At 31.0% G+C, this 19,718-nt stretch overlaps 2 long non-coding RNA genes across 2 annotated transcripts; one reads left to right on the forward strand and one right to left on the reverse strand.

The window, feature by feature from the left end:
* The first annotated feature begins 11,076 nt into the window (after positions 1-11,076).
* LOC148787181 (uncharacterized) lies at positions 11,077-12,167 on the forward strand. Its single transcript, XR_016067029.1, has 2 exons — positions 11,077-11,144; positions 11,964-12,167. It is a non-coding gene; the product is annotated as an uncharacterized LOC148787181 (long non-coding RNA).
* A 3,760-nt stretch (positions 12,168-15,927) lies between these two features.
* On the reverse strand, positions 15,928-17,848 carry LOC148787182 (uncharacterized). Its single transcript, XR_016066946.1, has 3 exons — positions 17,784-17,848; positions 17,047-17,112; positions 15,928-16,203 (listed from the first exon to the last, which is right to left on the reverse strand). It is a non-coding gene; the product is annotated as an uncharacterized LOC148787182 (long non-coding RNA).
* Between the last annotated feature and the right edge of the window lie 1,870 nt (positions 17,849-19,718).

The following is a 19,718-nucleotide window of genomic DNA, read 5'->3' on the forward strand; positions in this document are numbered from 1 at the left end:
AGATTATTAAAATTATGAAAGGTCTTGCATTGACCGTTCCTATATGTATGACAATGAATGTCTAGAAGATGATAGTTAAAAAACGTATTTCAAAATGAGGTACAATTTGAAACGGTTTTAGTATATACTTAATGAATTATGTGAAAAATAGTTCCAAATTATGAGTTTTACTTAAGAAGTATTGTGTTTCGGAAAACTTTTTCAAAACCCACTACAAATTGGAATGGTTTTTGGAGTGGATTTTGTACACAATTTGAAAAATAATGTTCTCACACAAATAAAATTATGTTTGAAAACAAAAAATAAATTTTCCTGTTTACGAACTGTCCAGAAACCAACAAACTATTCCAAAGGTCATTCCAACTTTGAACGGGCTTTAAGAAAATCGTTCCTAAATACATTACAATACCCTAAATAAAATAAGAGGGAAAATAAAAATTTTAGAACGGCCAATTTATTTTGATTGTTCCAAAATCAGTACAAAAATTTTAATTTCGCGCCAAATGAAAAGTGGTGGGAAAGTCAAACTTAGGAACGATTTTCAAATATTTGACCGTTCATAAAAAGAATTTAAATAAAATCGTGCCTAAATTTATAAACTATCAATTCCCAAATATGTCGACAGATTCCTAATTCACTTCCCGGTTACGACGATATTTCAATCCGTGATCCTGATTAATCCCAAATTTAAACGCATACCTATACTTTCCATAGGTGAACATACCTAGCTGTCTAAGTAAAATTACATGGTCTTATGGCCAGTTGCGTCGTTTTTATCATCGTTAATTGTGCATCAGATACGATATCTCAGTATCTATATAACAAAAATATCCAAAACTTCAACGAATGCAGTATTTGTCGATTTAATAATATCCAATGGTCTAATTAGGCAATTCAATATAATAGTATAAGATGTTACTTGTATTTATGTAAGACTAACAACCTTATATATACAAATCCACTTGATCTTCGAACATATTTCAATTTAATTTAATGCATTATATTTTTCCAATGGCCTTAATTAATTTATGGTCTATTTTTTTATGATCATTAACATGTCTAGGATAGTTTTTCTTTTATTTTTTATTTTTTTGAATTTTTTGGGAAAATAATTTTGAGACATAATTAGGAACTATTAGTAAGCATTAGGAGTGGTCGTATTAATATTACACCAAAATGACGTCATTTCGAAACAAGTGACATTGTTTTTTTGGGAACGGTTAATTGGAATTGCTAAACAATAGGAACGACTTTTTAAATATTGCTTGTCAACAAAAACGATATTTTTTTTTGCTAGGAGAGGTCTTGGAATGGTTTTTTAAAAATTGCCGGTTTCAAGCCCGCTCCAAAAATTGGTATATATACAAAACATAGAAGATTTTTTTATTTCTCCCTCCCTCTTCCTCCTTCACTCTCCCTCCCTCACTCTCTCCCTCACTGGTACTTAGCTCCACTACCGTCAGCCGCCGCCGCCGTCCAGAGGTAAGTGGAATCAAATGGTTGTGTTTCCTTTTTCATTTTGTGGACCCTCCAACTTTTTTCTTTGATACCCCCCCCCCCCCCACCATTTTTCTTCTTTTTTTTCACCACACTTTTCTTCCTTTTTTCCCCCACTTTCGTATAAAATAAAACACCAATTTTTTTAAAACATTTTGGCTAGTTTTCGAAAAAAAAATCGGCCACTTATCTATATAAAATTTCTGTTTTTTGAAAAAATTTTCTAAAATTTTTTTAAAAAAACTAATTACGGTTTTTTAAAATTTTTCTGATCTTTTTGAATTTTTTTATCTTCCTAATTTTCTGTAATGTTTTTGTAATTTTTCTAATTTTTTGAAAATTTTTTTGGTAATTTTTAAAAATTTTCTGTAAATTTTTGGTACTTTTTTAAAATTTTTTTATTTTTAAAAAATTGACAGAAAACTTTTGTTAATTTTGATTTTTTTTTGTTATTTATTTCTAATTTTTGGTCATTTCTACAATTTGGGTAATTTATTGTGTAATTTATGCAATTTATGTATAATTTTTTGAGTAATTTATTCAATTTATGTTTATTTCATTGTGTTATTTATGCAATTTATATTTAATTTATACAAAATATTTGACCAATTTCACCAATATTACATTTTTACATAATAAATATAAATAATTAAAAAAACTGAGAATTTATTCCAATTAATAAATTTTTACATAATAATCACATTAATAAAATTTTTTTGACCAATTTCCCCCATACTAACATATTTACATAACAAATGTAAATAATAATAAAAATGGACCAATATTTCCAGTAATAATTTTTTACATAATAATCACATTAACATAAATTAGGCTAATATTCCCAATAATATCATTATTTACATAACAATGTCAATAATCCAAAATTAGAAAATATTCCTAATAATAATATTTTTACATAATAATGTCAATAATCATAAAATTAGATCAATAATTCCAATAATAATATTATTTTGAAAATAATATCAACAATAACAATATTGAGGTAATATTTTAAATTAAAATACAATTAACAATTAATAATTATTTAAAAATATATAGTTCCTTTGTAACCATGTAAAAACAGATCACACATGCCTTTAAGTTTTAGCCCATCAAGTGAATTTTGTCAGTATAACTATTTAGGTTTATCCATCTTCATTTGTCAATGGAAAATAATGTTGATAAATAAGATGTTAACTATTTGTTTCTTTTACGAGAGGCAGAGCTCGATCAGTGCCCAAGCGGATGGAGTTATTTGAAAGGTGCTACACGAAAAAGGAGGACGACGGCTGGAGTGGGCTGAGAGCGGCTGAGGTGGCGGTAAGTAGATTATTGATATTCTTTGTTTTAGAAACAATAATTCTTGGTTAAAAGTACTAATAATTTTGTATGTTTTGCAAGAGACGTTCCAGAATTGCCTTCAATAGACCCCCCAGCCTCAAACCAGGACGATATTGATGTCGCTGAAGAGGAGGGCTTAGATTTGATTTTAATTTTTTTTCATTTTTTTATTTAGATAATTTTTTATATTAATATAATATTTTTTCTTAATTATTCATGTTTCATAATATTTATTAAATTTTATTATTTCAATTTTAGTTATTTAATTAAATTCATAAATATAATTAATAAAAAATTTATTAAATTAATTTATTATATATTAAAATATATAAATTTATTTATTTATTACAATTTATTAAATATATGAATAAATTATAAAATATAAAATAAATTGTAGAATTAAAAAATTAGGAACGGTTTTAGTAATGGTAAAAAAATATTATAAATTTAAATAAATGACCGTTCCGAATACCATTACTAAAATAGTTCCAAACCACTATTCTTGAACTACATTGACTGTTTCAAATACCATTGCTAAAATCATTTCTAATAGGTGTTCCTAAATATTGGTTGACCGTTCCTAATACCATTGCTATTTCAATTTTAAGTATGTGTTCTCAGAAAGACCGTTGCTAATACCATTACTAAAACGGTTTTATACATGTGTTCTTAAATACGACTGACAATTCCTAAAACCGTTCCAATTGAAAAAATAAATTTTTCTTGACAAATTTAATATTAGAAATGGTTTTCGTAGTATGTTACAGTTCCCATCCCAAATAGAAATGGTCTTGCCAGAACCGTTCCTAAAATTTTGTAACGTCATTTGTAAGGATGAATTTCCAACCGTTTCAAAAATCACCCCAAATAAGTTCGATTTCTTGCAAACTGTTCCAAATGCCAAAAAAACCGTTCCTAATCTCGCTTCAAGTTCCGCTTTTTTTTGTAGTGATACTACCTTAAGCTAGCTTGTAAAACTAAAAAACTTGCGGACCCCATTTCTTGTGCTATGATCGGATCCTAGATCTTGTGCTCCGCCAACCACTTTTATGGATGGGATTTTGCTAGAGCACAACACCACCCTATAAAAAAGGTGGGATTTTGACATGGTCAGGGCAACCGTTCCTAAACCCATTTCATCTTTGAACGATCTTTGGAACACATAATGAACGGATATTGAAAGATGATGTCATGATCTACCTTTTTTTTTCTTATAATTTTGGAACAGGCACGCCATTCCAACATGAGTTCTGAACAAACAGTTATAAAATCCGATCCAAATCCCATTACAAAATAGTAAAACTAGATGGTTGGAACTCTGTTTGGAACATAATATTAGAATTAGGGACTGCCTTGAGTTGACCATTCCTATATGTGTGACAAAGGATGTCGAAAAGATGACAGTTAGAAAATATATTAAAAAATAAGGTACAATTTGGAACGATTTTGGAATACACTTAATCAATTATGCGAAAAACCGTTCAAAATTATTAATTTTATTTAAGAAGTAAGTGTTTCAACAATCGTTCCAAAATTTGGTGCAAATTGAAACTTTTTTTTGTATTATTTATTTAGTATTACTGAGACTATTCCAAATGAAATACAATGGCTATATTTCAACGATAAAAAAAAAATGTTCCTAAACTGATAGAAAGGACCATTTCAAAATCTAAATCAACGGCTATTTTTTAATAGCCAAATATGTGTGCTCTTTCCATTTAATGTCACTATCTTATTCGATTCTTATTTTCTCTCTATTTCCTCAATCTCTCTCGAATTTTTTTGATCTCCACTATCTCACAAATATTTTTCTACTCTTGTTCGTCAACCTATCTCAAATTTTTATTGATAATTGAAGTTATTTTGATCAGAAAACAACTTTAACCCTTTATTGTCAATTGATTATATTTGTCATAATTTTATCAATTAAATTTAATGTTATAATATATATATGTGTGTGTGTGTGTGTGTTTCTGTGTTTGTATAGGACTATATTAATGTTAAGATGGTTGAGTAGATGAATGTATGAGAAGAACCTTTCAAATAGGTCGGGTCTTACGTCGTTGAGGATGTGTTGCTACATTTATAGAATGACCCAAGTCTCAACATGCATGTATGGATGGTGAGAAAATTAAGTATCCTTTTCGGAAGTGCAAAAATGAAGTTTTTCAAAACCACGGACGAGGTAACTTTTTACTTATTTATGAAAGGTTTTATGCCAGAGTATTATAATTGGACTTCTCATGGCTAGGAGAGGGTGTAGGAGTATTTTGACGCCATCACCGTGGCCCAATTGTAGGAGGAGCAAACTCCCATTTCTAATGTTATGGAGGGCACGCCTTCGGGTGATGCGGTGCAGATGGATTCTACACAGAGAATGGTTTTTGATGCCGCCAGGCTAGCTGTCTGGTCTTCTAAGTATAATCGGGATGGTGTTCCTGATAATGGTACAAGGTCGTGTCCTACTAATATAAGGTGTAGTTTATATTATTGTAGATGATACGATTATGTGTCTAGACTGGCGGATCGGTTTTACAATGTAGTGCATGCAGTTGAGCAGTCGATGTGGAATGGTTGCACCCAATCTCAATTGAGGTTGTTGCCAAGTTGTTGAATATCAAGGTCGTTGGCCATTTTCTCAGCATATATGTGACCAAATATCCCAATGGGCTAATCATATAGTGACCCGCAACCACACTCTGCCCCAAGATTACTATAGTACGAAGAAATTATTAAGAAACTTGGGTTACCTATTGAGAAGATTGATGTGTGTAAAAATGGCTGCATGTTGTATAAGAAGGACAACATTGATTTAGATTACTGCAAGTTTTGCGGAGAAGCTACGTACAAGTCAACCAGGTAGCAAAATCCTAATCACAAGAAGACATCGTATAGCATTCTTAGTTACCTGTCAGATACCGCTCGCCTGCAAAGGTTGTCTGTTTCAGAAGAGACTGCCAAGCAAATAACATGGCATGCCAACAATCGAACGGAAGAGGGATCCATGTGCCATCCGTCTGATTCAGATGCATCGAGGTATTTTGACCGGACATATCATCATTTTGCAGTAGAGCTCCGTAGTGGTAGACTAGGTTTGTGCACGGATGGGCTCGCAACGCACTGGCAGTACGGTCGTATGTACTCATGTTGGCCCGATCGGGGAACTTTGATCGTAGACTAGGTTTGATGACGAGTCTGACGAAGATAACTTTGATGAGGATTACAAGACTGAGGAAGACAATAATTACGATTGACATTTACCGTTTTCTGTATAAATTAAAAAATTACCAATAATAGTTTACCAGCTAATTTAGATGCACAATTTGCAAACTATTTGTCCATACCACTATTTTTTTTTTAAAAAAAAAAACAAAACACATTTTTTTTGTATTTAGGAACTGTCAATAAATTAGGAAGTCGACCCAAAGCCCTTTCCAACTTTGAACCGACATTAATAAAATAAACCGTTCAATATATTACAATGTCCTAAATAAAAAGGAGGAAAAATTAAAATATAGGAACTGTTAATTTATTTTGACGTTCCACAATAAGTTCCAACAAATTGAGTTTCGCACCAAAAGAAAACTGGAGGAAAAATGAAACCTAGGAACGGTTATTTAATATTTGACCGTTGTGAAATATGAAATTTAAATAAAACCGTTCGTAAATGTATAAAATATCTTTTTCTGAAATTATTAAAAAAATGTTTCTAAATGTGTTCCAAAACCATCCCTAAATATGCCCATAGATTGCTCGTTCACTTCCCGATTACAATGTCTCAATATCCAGGACCCTGATTAACACCAAATTTAAACTGATAACAATACTTTTCATATGTGAACATATCTAGTGGTCTTATCTAAAATCAAATTGTTTGATGGTCACTTCCATCATTTTTTCAACGTCATTGATTGTGTATCGGATACGATATCTTAGTATCCGTATAACAAAAATGTCAAAAACTTCATAGAATGTAGCATTATATCGATTTAATACTATCCAATGGTTTGATAAAAATATTAACGGTCTGAGTAGACGATCCAATACAACAGTATAAGATGCTACTTACATCTACGTAATACTAGCAATCTTATATATACAAATATATTTGATCTTTTGAACATGTATCAATTTAATTCGTAGCATTATATGTTTTCAATGACCATAATTAATTTATAGTCTACTTTTTCTGATCATTAACATGTTTGGGATAATTCATCCTATATTTTTTATTTTCTTAATTTTTTGGTGTAAAATAAAACATTTAAAAAACTTTCGGCAATTTAAAAATAATTACTTAATTTTTCTGTAATTTTTAAAAAATTTTATACATTTATGAAATCATTTATGTATATAAATTTTGTACATTTATGTAATATACATTTTTCTATAAATTTTTGAAAATCTTAAATTTCTTTTGTAAATTTTATGTAATTCTCCAAATTTTTGTATATTTTTTGTTATTTTAATAATTTTCTCTTAATTTTGGGTGATTTTTAAAAATTCTCTGTCATTTTTTTTTATTTTCAAAACAATTCTGTAAAAAGGTTATTTTATGTAAGTTTTGCAAATATAGAAATATTTAGTTGTACAAGAATTTCTGCAATTATAGAAATTTATTTTATGTAATTTCTGCAATTATAGAATTTTTGTGTAATTTTTCAAAACTAATTGTATAGTTGTGTAATTTATGCAATTATTGTGTAATTTAGTAATTGTATAGTGTAATTATTTGTGCAATTTACTGTAATATTCTATATGAAGATATGCATTGACTAATTTCAATTAATAGAATTTTTGAATTTTTCGTTCTTTTTACTTTTTCTTTGTTGTTAAATACTTCAAATATTCAAATCAAGAAGTTACAATTAGTCAAATGATATGAAAGAAAGAGATTAATTACTAGTCTCCTTCGAATTTGAAAATTCAAGTCAAATGAGGCCTATTTTTCCTTTTATGCAATTCTTATGTGTATTATATTATATTGCTTAATTTTTGCCATATTTATTCTATACATGTGCAATTTATTTTATAAATACACTAATTTTTTACATCATAATGTAAATAACCAAATTTATTGGACAAATATATAATCCCTGTAGTAAAGTTATTTAAATAATAATGTAAATAATAAAAAATATTGGACTAATATTTCCAATAAAATAATTTTTACATCATAATGTAAACAATCACAAAAATTAGACCAATAGTAAATCCCAGTAATAACATTATTTAAATAATATTGTAAATAATAAAAAAATTAGATCAATATTTCCAATAATAATCTTTTTAAATAGTAACATAAATAATCACAAAAATTACACCAATATTCCTAATAATAATAACATTTTTACATAATAATGTCAATAATAAAAAATTAGACAAAATTTTCCAATAATAACATTTTTACATAATAATGTCAACAATTACAAAAGACAGCTAATATTCCCAGTAATAACATTATTTTCGTAACAATGTCAATTATCGCAAAATTATAAAATATTCCCAAAAATAACATTTTTACATAATAAAGTCAATAATCACAAAACTTAGACAAATAATCCCAATAATAATATTATTTATAAAATAATGTCAACAATAACAATATTAAGGTTGTATTTCGAATTAAAGTACAATTACATAATCATTAGAAATGGAAAACAAATTGAGAACAATATTACCAATAATTAATAATTATTCAAAAATGTATATTTCTTTGGTAACAGCGTACAAACAGATCACGCATGCCTTTAATCTTGTTTAGCCCATACATTGAATTTTGCCAGTAGAACTTGTTACGTTTATCCATCTTCATCTATTAGCAAAAGATAATATTGATAGATTAAAATGGATAAATATATCGAATACTACAATAAAACGTTCATGTGATAAGCTAAATAAACTTAAAGCAATACTTGGCTAGTTTGTATATGTGCACAAGAAAATTATACATTTTTAAATAATTAATGAGTACAATAATCATAACTTCATGATAATTTTTTCGATGTGTAAGAATTAATATATTCTTTTTTATTTACATATTAATGTGAATAATTGTAAAATTTAGACTAATACTTCTCAATAATTTTTTAGATCATGTTTAGTGGTACGCCTCGTATACCACGTGGTCAAGGAAGAGGTCATGGTCGTGGCCTGCCACTTCTACCAGTGTGTCGGATGCTTTCCAAGTTACGAAAGCAGTTCTTCGACCACTCACACCACCTGACACGACCGCACCGTCCCCCACCCCACAGACTCCAGATGATGCTGGAGCATCTAGAGCTGCACTGACATCTAATGAGACGATACACTAGTCTGCTACCCCAGCGGCTGCTCCACTACTATTATCAATCCCCCCACCATCAGCGCGCCCAATACATCAGACTCAATGGCGCAAGGTAAATTTGTTTATCAATTTTTTTAGTTTTATTCTATATTAAAAATGTTTAATATAGCATGTTCTTTTAGATCTGACCGCTGATTTCACGAGCGCATCAATACAATGGTGACGGGGACACTTTCCGACCCATCGCCAATTCTGAGGCAGGTGCTGGAAGAGTACAAGTATTTGTGGTTTGGGAGCATGAAGGTAATCAATTTTAAATTAATTTGATTTTATCTAATAATCTAATTATTCAATGAAATTTATTGACGTTTTGTTTAATTTTATTACTATAGATGACCTACTGGTGGGAATGTAACGATGAGTCCATGTTCTGGGGTGTTCCACATCTTGACCGATAAGTAAATACGAAAAATACTTTCCATCGCCCTGTCCAGCCTGGTTAGGCTACTCTGACTGGCCAACACGGTTTCGCTCCAGCTCCAGACATACTAGGCCAGAGTTGACTTCCGGCGGGAGTCCTTATAAAAGGCGAACTGGGCGGCAAACTCCATGGTGTCCTCAATTGTGTATCCGGGGGGGGGGGCTTCCTTTATTGGCATGCAGAAGAGGAAGTTGGTAAGTAAATAATAGTATTTTAAATGCTTTACCATTATTTTATAAATAAGATGCTAAATATTTTTTCTTCTACAGGAAGCAAAGCTCGATCACCCCCCCCCCCCCCCAAGCAAAAGGAATTATTGGAGAGGTGCTGCAAGAAAAAAGTGAACGGCGCCTGGAGCGGGCCGAGGGCGTTGGAGGTGGAGGTAAGTAGCTACAGTATTAATATTATTTTTTTTAAAAAAAATTAATTCTTGCTTAAAAGTATTAATAATTTTGTTTGTTTTGCAGGAGAAGTTGCAGAAGCTGCTAGAGGATGGTCAATCTTAGAGGGTTGGATTGTGAAGCCCCAAAGATTATAATATCTAATTGGGGGATTAATTGGTAAATAATTGGGGGATTAATTGGTAATCTTAGAGGATGGTCAATCTTAGAGTTAATTAGTAAATAAATTATGTTCCCTAATTGGAATATAATAAAACTTGAACGGATTAAATTGGAGTTCGTTATAATATTTGGGGACAAATTATATTAATTAAGAAATTTAAGAAGGACGTAATGGGTATTTTGAGAAAAATTTAAATTAAATTAAAAAAAATAGAAAAAGACGAGAGAAAAGGAATAGAAAAGAAAAAGAAAGAAAAATGAATTGGGGGAGGGGTGGGCCATCACCCACCGCCCCACCCCCATGATAAGCACATAATATATATATATACATATAATATTGTCAAACCATTTCACTGCATATTCTGCAATTTTTCTGTTCTTCTTCAGTTTGCGCGGGAGGTAAGAATTTTAATTTTAATTCTTATTAATTGATATAATTATATTATTTAATTAGTCCGTTTATTAAATATTATTTATACTAAGCGATGTATCATTTAATCGGAATATTTTACGGGTTTGGCTATTTAAAATAGTGTCTAATTAAATATAGAATCGGATATAAAAATAATGTCGTTGGTTAATTAAATTATTAAATTTATTAGATTTGAATGTTGCTATAGCCAATTTATATAATTCAATTGGAATTGTTAACCAAATACGCAATTCTACGTATTGTTATTTAATTAAATTATATAATAGCGAGAAATTGATAAGAAATCCGTAGAAATATTCCGGAAATTATATTTAATAAATGGTATATTAATAAAGAGAAAAAACGAAGATTTGTACTTCGATAGAAGTGGAATATTAAAGAATTAGTAGAAATTGTACGAATAATATTTAATATTGTATTTAAAAGAAATTATGATATTCTCGATATATTAATTGTATGTGGTATAACTCATTATAGATACGGGGGTGAGGTGAAATGACTGACAATTAGCGATTGAGTAGAAAGAAACGTTGTGAGGTTGAGGTAAGCAAATAATTAGTATTATCTATATATGCTTTCTGTATTTGTGGTTTTACTGTTATATGAATTTGTGGTTCGTGCTGACATTGATTTATCTGAAAATATATGAGTGGTGAATGATTTGATTTGATTGATGGTATTGTGTACGTGGAATGGAAAATACGTTGAAATGTTATGTTGTTATTTGAAGTGTTGTGGATGTCTGAAAATGAGAATATATGGATATACTGTTTTACGTTACTAATTGCTTACAAGAATGGTGATATGTGAAAATGAGGGAGTTGTGGAAGTTGAATATATATTGTGGCGTGAATACCACTTGACGTGTTGAAAAGCCTATAAGGTGAAATGAAATTAAAAGAGCTTTGATGCGATATGAGAAAAAAAAAAAGAAATGAAAAGAGCTTTGATGCGATATGAAAAAGATGTGATGTGAAAAGAGCTTTGATGCGATATGAAAAAGATGTGATGTGAAAAGAGCTATGATGCGAAATAAAAGAGCTATGATGCGAAATGAGATTGATGAACCGGCTGTCAAGGGGATTCACTTAAATTTATATAACGATGAGATTGAGTTGATGGGAAAAACACGATATCACCTTCTAGTAAGCAAACTAGGAAAAAGGAAGTTTAATTGATTATTTTATTGTGAGATAGCTATGTGGTGTATTACAATTGATTATGTTGGAGTTAAATTGAGTGTAATCCATGCATGTTGCCTACTTGTCATGTTTGGGCTGTGTTTGATATACATATATAGATAGGGCTGATTATTTACTTATTGAGTGGCAGGCTCATCCCTCTGTTGACATTTTCTTTCAGGAGTAGACTTTGAGGTGTCTGACTGTTGAATAATAGGTCTACGCACTATACTCAGGCAGGTCGGGCCAGTATGCTGTTTTCTCCTCTTGTCAGCTAGAGTACAAATCTAATTTTGTTTGTATAAAGAGAACATAGGCGCTGATCAACTGTGGTGGATTACCTGTAGTGTTTGATTTGTATATATATGATGTTGTGGGTTGACTATGTCGTTATGATGTTGTGATTACGTATGCAAATTGATTAGATGATTATGTGCAAAAGTATATATATGAACACAGGGATTACTATAACTATAACGTTTAGGGTAGATATAACTCTTGTAGCAAAGGGGGTGCTACATGGATAATCTAGAAGGTGCTTTATTTTTTGTAACATCCAACCCTCTAGTCTTTGTTATTCTTTTTGTTTTTATAAGAGTCTATTATATATATAAATATATATATATAGGGATTAATGGATTCAAAAGTGTCAATTGATTTTTCTTTTAAAAATATTTGAAAGTAATATGTTCTATGGTGGCAAAGAACCAAATAAATCGGTGCAAAAAATTCTTACACACATTAGTATATCTGTATAACTTTAACATAATTGCAATTCAATTTCAAATCCAGTCATCAAAGTGTAATAATCACTAAAATTATGAATCAAGTGACATTAGTCTATACCTATCTTTATATACCAAATCATTAATTACATTTTTCAAATTAAAACACACCTACCACATATAGTTTTTGCAAAATATCCATCCTTTGAAACCGAATTTCAATAGATCCTTCGTTAAAAGTACTGTCAAATTCAATAAACGCAAAATGATTGAACTTGCAAGAAAGGTGTACTTCATTTTTGAGTGTCAACTTTTGAGTGTCAATTTTAACTTCATCACTACTTTAAATTTTTCAGTTTTACTCAAATGCTCAATAAAAAATTGTCTTTCTTTTTCCTTATTTTTTCATATATTTTCTTACCATGACCAGTAGCTAGTGACTAAACTCATATTTGAAAACAGTAATTTTTATTTCACTAATTTTACCTTATATTAAGCACAAAACGGGGGATGAAGAGAAAGTGCAAAAGCAGTGGTGATGACCTGGCCTAATCTCAAACCAAACCTGATTGTGCCTGTTTTCTTTTGTTTTTTTTTTTTCAATGAAGATGAGATACTTTTTTAACAAACTTAAATAATTTATGCTTTTATTTTAAATAAATAAATTATAAATTAAACCAAACAATCAAAACTACAAAAAGAAGTAGCTAAGACCACATAAAGACCAAAAAAGATTTAAAATACATTTTTAAAAAAATAACAATGAATTTTAGTGAATTGTTGTACTAATATAGAAGTAGAAGAATAAAGGTAAAATTTTTAGAGTTTCAAAAGTATAAAAAAATATAGAATAGTTAAGCTATAAAAATAAAATAAAACTTATATGTCATGTATTATTTAAAAAAAGAAGTGGCTCGATTAGGTCGGCCCGCTAACTTGACCCAGGGTTAGGAGGTCCTAGGTCATTGGGTTGGGCCTATCCCAAGTATTGATACCTGGAATTAGCCTAAGATTGGCCTAGATTGGACCAACCAACTTTTCTTTATTGGGTCAATTACATCCTAGGTTGAGTCCCTCTTGAGCCCGACTGTTTAGGCATCTTGATCAGCGACTAGCAACCATGTGTTTAGTCCATGACCATTGAATTAACATTAGTTTGGTGGAAGTTTCTCAATTACAAGATATAATGTGAGATCCCTATGACCAATAAAAAAAAATAATAGTAATTCTTTATTTTTGGGAAGCACGAATATGAATTCTCTATGCACAATAAACAAAAATAGAGGAAAAAAATAGTTGAGCACATTTCATACATCTATATCCATTATAATTGATTGTTGAATGATGATAATATGATTAAGAAACCAAATGATTATTGCTTCTCTTTGACTCGAAACCTGAAGATTTGATTAATTAAATAATTCAAATTTAAAACTTGGGGAGAACATCCCAGATTTGGATATGTACTTGACCAACTTTCTTTTCGAGAAAATATAAACGTTTGAGGGTATTGTGGAGAAAATAGAATATCACAAATGTCGAAATATTTTGTGGTAGTGAAAAGAGTACGAAAGGAGGAAAAAGAATAGTAAATAAATAAATATAATTAAAATTGAAAAAGAAAATTAAACCACAAGAAAAGATTGCGGCCTCAACTTAGAGTACTAACTATTAATTACATTAATGGAGAGGAGAAGACATTAATTAGGGTATCTTCCATAATTATTTACAGTTTTTCTTATTTACAATGATTTGTTGATAAAAAAATTTCTCATTGTTTCATGTTTGGAAGCCCCATAAAGGTATTAATTGTTGCAACTATTATATATTCTCTCTTCATCACCATACATATATTATTTTTTTGTAATAAGTCTTTTAGTTCACAACATTGGTTTTCCATGCAATGATTTAGAAGGCGTCACAAAATTAGATCTCTTGGTATGTCGTTTTTCATACTTAGGACAATAAATGTTACTTTTAATATTTCTGGTCTCGGCTCTCTGATCTATCTATCTATTTAGTTTTCTATATATCTTTCTCAATTTGCCAACTTTTTTCATATCCGAAGCATATTTTCTTTAATAACTCCCAATCAGGATATCTTACTTGTAATTACATTTTTGAACCTTTCAATGTAATCAATTTTGTTGATATATAAATCCAAATTACTCTATACAAATAATATAATCCGAAAAAGAAAATTTGATCAATGTAACTTATTTTCCTTTCAAATTTGCTCATGTAGATAAGCTAGTAATACTTTACACTAAGCATGAGATAAAGTAGCTTCTTAATACGCTTGATTTTTAATCACTTCATAACAAGTTGAAGAGAAATTCAAACTTTTACAAAGGTTTAGTTAGCACTGAAGTCTGTCAAAAAAGAAATAACCCATGACCAAGATTACAGCTGTTGCAAGTTGAAAGATCCATTTATAATACTAGGTAGAGGACCGCTGTTTTCGTGTGGAATTGGAATGAAATATATCGGGTAAGAAGGGCGGCAATGCATCGATCACTACCTGCAGATACAAATGGTGGTGCAACATGTCATTATGCGTCAAGTACAATGCTATATCCATGAGCATGGTGATGATGCAATTTGTGATGAAGGTGTTAGTGACCAAAATCTAAAGTGGCCAACTTAGAGAGTGACAATATTGAAACAACTCTATTTGGGCATGCACATAGGGTGGTAAAGATACTACAAAAGTGGTTCTGGGAAGCTAAGACGATTAAATGACTACAAAAAAATTCATATTAATGGTGGTGGGTTCCATGATATACCAAATACAGGCAGATTTTGCATAGGGCTATGCAGTACAGTGATTTTTGAATCAGGGTGATGTCATCTATGTCAATTCTAATAATCATAACCATTGCTGAGATGATGGTATAAATACAAAAATGACATACTGGTAACCGATGTAAACTCTTTTCTAAAACAAACATTTTATGTCGCGGTAATGCTAAATGAGAATTCTACAGACAAGTGGTTTAGCGGCCCTCATATGATGGGGATCTTTTGATTAATGTCACTTTGCATTTAGTTTGTGATGCAACGGTTCTTCAATATTTATTATAGTTTCCAACAACCTACTATTATACCTTTAATATCAACATTTTCATTGCAATTGCTGAATGACTAATTGCAGGTCAACAAACAATAGCAGTGGCATTTAATTGCTAGTATTGTTCCCATATTAAGACCATTGCACATATGTTCTTTCGAAGTTTTAAAGTGCGCAGGTGCTGGAATTCCTTGCTAGTTTTTTCCAGTTGTAGCTTCTAATAGCGGATTTGGCGATAATGATAGTTCATCATTAACGGAAGGTGACAACAGCCTCCTTCACTAAGTGTAGCACCCTCTTCGCTACAAGGGCTATATCTACCCTAAACGTCATACTTATAGCAATCCCTGTGTTTATAAATATAAATGCACATAATCATCTGATCAATATACATACGTATTCACAACGTCATAACGACATAGTCAACCCACAACATCACATATATACAAATCAAACACCACAAGTGATCCACCACAATTGATCTCTACGCCTATGTTCTCTTTATACAAACAAAATACAATTTATACTCTAACTGACAAAGAGGAGAAAACTGCATACTGGCCCGACCTGCCTGAGTATAACACGTAGACCTAGCCTTCAACAGTCAGACACCTCAAAGTCTACTCCTGAAAGAAAATGTCAGCAGAGGGATGAGCCTGCCACTCAGTAAGCAAATAACCAGTCCTATCTATATATGTACATCAAACACAACCCAAACATGACAAGTAGGCAACATGCATGGATTACAGTCAATTTAACTCCAACATAATCAATTGTAGTACACCATATAGCTATCTCACAATAAAATAATCAATTAAACTTCTTTTTCCCTAGTTTGCTTACCAGAAGGTGATATCGTGTTTTTCCCGTCAACTCAATCTCACCGTCATATAAATTTAAGTGAATCCCCTTGACAGCCGGCTCATCAATCTCATTTCGCATCATAGCTCTTTCAATTCGCACCATAGCTCTTTCAATTGGCATCATAGCTCTTTCAATTCGCATCATAGCTCTTTTATTTCGCATCATAGCTCTTTTCACATCACATCTTTTTCATATCGCATCAAAGCTCTTTTCATTTCATTTCTTTCTCATATCGCATCAAAGCTCTTTTCATTTCATTTCGCCTTATAGGCTTTTCAACACATCAAGGGGTATTCACGCCACAATTATATTCAATTTCCACCACTCCCTCATTTCCACATATCACCATTCTTGTAAGCAACTAGTAACGTAAAACAATATATCATTACATTCTCATTTTCCAGACACCCACAACACATCAAACAACAAACATAATATTTCAACGTATTTCCTCATTCCACGTACACAATATCGACAATCAAATCAAATCATTCATCACTTATATACTTTCAGACAAATCAATGGCAGCATTAACCATAAATTCATATAACAGTAAAACCACAAATACAAAAAGCATATATAGATAATACTAATTATTTACTTACCTCAACCTCACAACGTTTCTTTTTACTCAATCGCTAATTGTCGGTCCTTTCAACTTACCCCGTATCCTATAAAATGAGTTATATCACATACAATTAATATATCGAGAATATTGTAATTTTTTTTAAATATAATATTAAATCTTATTCGTACGGATTTCCAATAATTCTTTAATATTCCACTTCTATCGAAATATAAATTTTCATTCTAGTCCTTCTCAATAACTAGACACCATAGGCTTCAATAAAAATATTTATAATTTATCAAGTGATTCATAGGAATTTATTTAACTAAACCCCTTATACATTTATAACTATCTTTTTTAATAACATCCTTAAATTAAATTATCATTAAAACTTCATTCTTCCTCTTTAACAATATATTATTTCTTAAGTATAGTTTTCGGAATATTCCTACGGATTTCTTATCAATTTCTCGCTATTATATAATTTAATTAAATAACAATATGTAGAATTGCGTATTTAGTTAACAATTCCGATGGAATTATACAAATTGGCTATAGCAACATTCAAATTTAATAAATTTAATAATCTAATTAACCAACGATATCATTTTTATATTCGATTTGATATTTAATTCGACACTATTTTAAATAGCCAAACTCGTAAAATATTCCGGTTAAATGGTACATCACTCAATATAAATAACGTTTAATAAACGGACTAATTAAATAATATAATTATATAAATTAAATAAAATTATAATTATAATTTCATACCTCTGTTTTCTGCCGAAGGAAGAAATTGCAATTTGAAATGTGTGTGTTGTGTGTGTAATTGTGCATGTGTGTGTAAATGTATGTGTATAATAAAAAGAAAGAAAAGAATGAGAGAGTGAGGCGGTGGGGTGGTGGCCCCCACCTCCCACTCTCCACTTTCTCTCTCATGCTATATGTATATATATATATTATATTTTTTTTTATATATAATATTATTATTATTTTATTTATTTAATTAAACTTTTCTCAAAATACCATTTACGTCCCTCCTAATGTTCTTAATTAATATAAATTGTCCCAAAATATTATAACGAACTCCAATTTCATTCATTCAAGTGTTATTATATTCCAATTATGACCCATAATTTATTTACTAATTAACTAAATTTTATAAAAAAATTATCAATTAATCCCCCAATTATATATTATTATGTTTGGGGCGTCACAATTCTCCCCTCCTAATAAAAATTTCGTCCTCGAAATTTAACTAACTTACCGGCTCAGGGAATAAATATGGGTATTTTTCTCTCATGTTCTCCTCAACTTCCCAAGTGGCTTCCCTTGGAGAGTGATGACTCCACTTGACCTTCACCATTGGTATTTATTTATTTCTTAACTTCTTTATACTCCGATCCAGAATTTTCATTGGCTCTTCCACATATGTCAATTCCTCTGATATCTCTATCTCTGACTCATGCAAAATATGACTAGGATCGGATTGGTATCGCCGTAGCATAGAAACATGAAACACGTCAGTAAATACCACATATCCTCCATCCCCAGACGGCAAAGCAAGGATAGGTGCTGAAGTGAGTCTCTTCTTCAACTCCTCAAAACTCTGAGCACATTTGTCATTCTAATTAAATGGTGCATTTTTCTTCAACAAGTTCGTCAGAGGTTTTGCGATTATAGAGAAGTCCTTTACAAATCTTCTATAATAACCAGCCAATCCCAAAAAACTCCGGATCTCCGACACATTTTTAGGTGGTTCCCATTCTAAAATAGCCTTAACTTTTGCTGGATCAGGTTGTACTCCTTCTTTGAAAACAACGTGCCCCAAAAAAGCAATTTCCTCCATCCAAAACTCACATTTGCTGAATTTACCATACAACTGTTTCTCTCTCAAGATCTGTAAAATTGTCCGTAAATGTTGTTCATGTTCCTCGGGACTACTCGAATATATCAAAATATCATCAATAAACACAATCACAAATTGATCAAGGAATGGTTGTAACGTCTTGTTCATCAGAGCCATGAAAGCTGCAGGGGCATTCGTCAATCCAAATGGCATAACGATAAATTCATAGTGGCCATACCTGGTCCTGAAAGCTGTCTTTGGGATCGACTCTTCCTCAATCCGTAGTTGCCAATATCTTGACCTCAAATCAATTTTAGAGAACACAGTGGCACCCTTTAGCTGATCAAGCAGATCGTCAATTCGTGGCAGAGGATACTTGTTCTTGATTGTGATTCGGTTCAGTTGTCTATAATCAACACATAATCTCATACTCCCATCCTTCTTCTTTACAAATAATACTGGTGCTCCCCACGGTGAAATACTAGGTCGGATGAACCCTTTATCCAATAGCTCTTCTAACTGCTTCTTCAATTCTTTCCATTCTGACGGAGCCATTCTATACGGTGCAATTGAAATAGGTGCCGCTCCAGGAATAGTATCTATTTCAAAGTCTACTTCTCGATGAGGTGGTAGTCCAGGTAATTCATCAGGAAAAACATCAGGAAATTCCTTCACCACTGGAACGTCTAATACACCCGGACTAACTTTCATGGTATCGTGCACACTAGCTAGGTACGCCTCACACCCTTCTTTAATTCTGTCACAACAGAAATTAAGCAGTTAGGTATCACTTTTCTTTCCCCCACTATAACCGTCTTCATCTGCCCATTGACTTCAACAATCACCTCTTTTGTTTG

Source organism: Sesamum indicum, linkage group LG8, assembly GCF_026168435.1.
Source record: "Sesamum indicum cultivar Baizhima isolate 11 linkage group LG8, ASM2616843v1, whole genome shotgun sequence".
NCBI classification, from domain to species: domain Eukaryota; kingdom Viridiplantae; phylum Streptophyta; class Magnoliopsida; order Lamiales; family Pedaliaceae; genus Sesamum; species Sesamum indicum.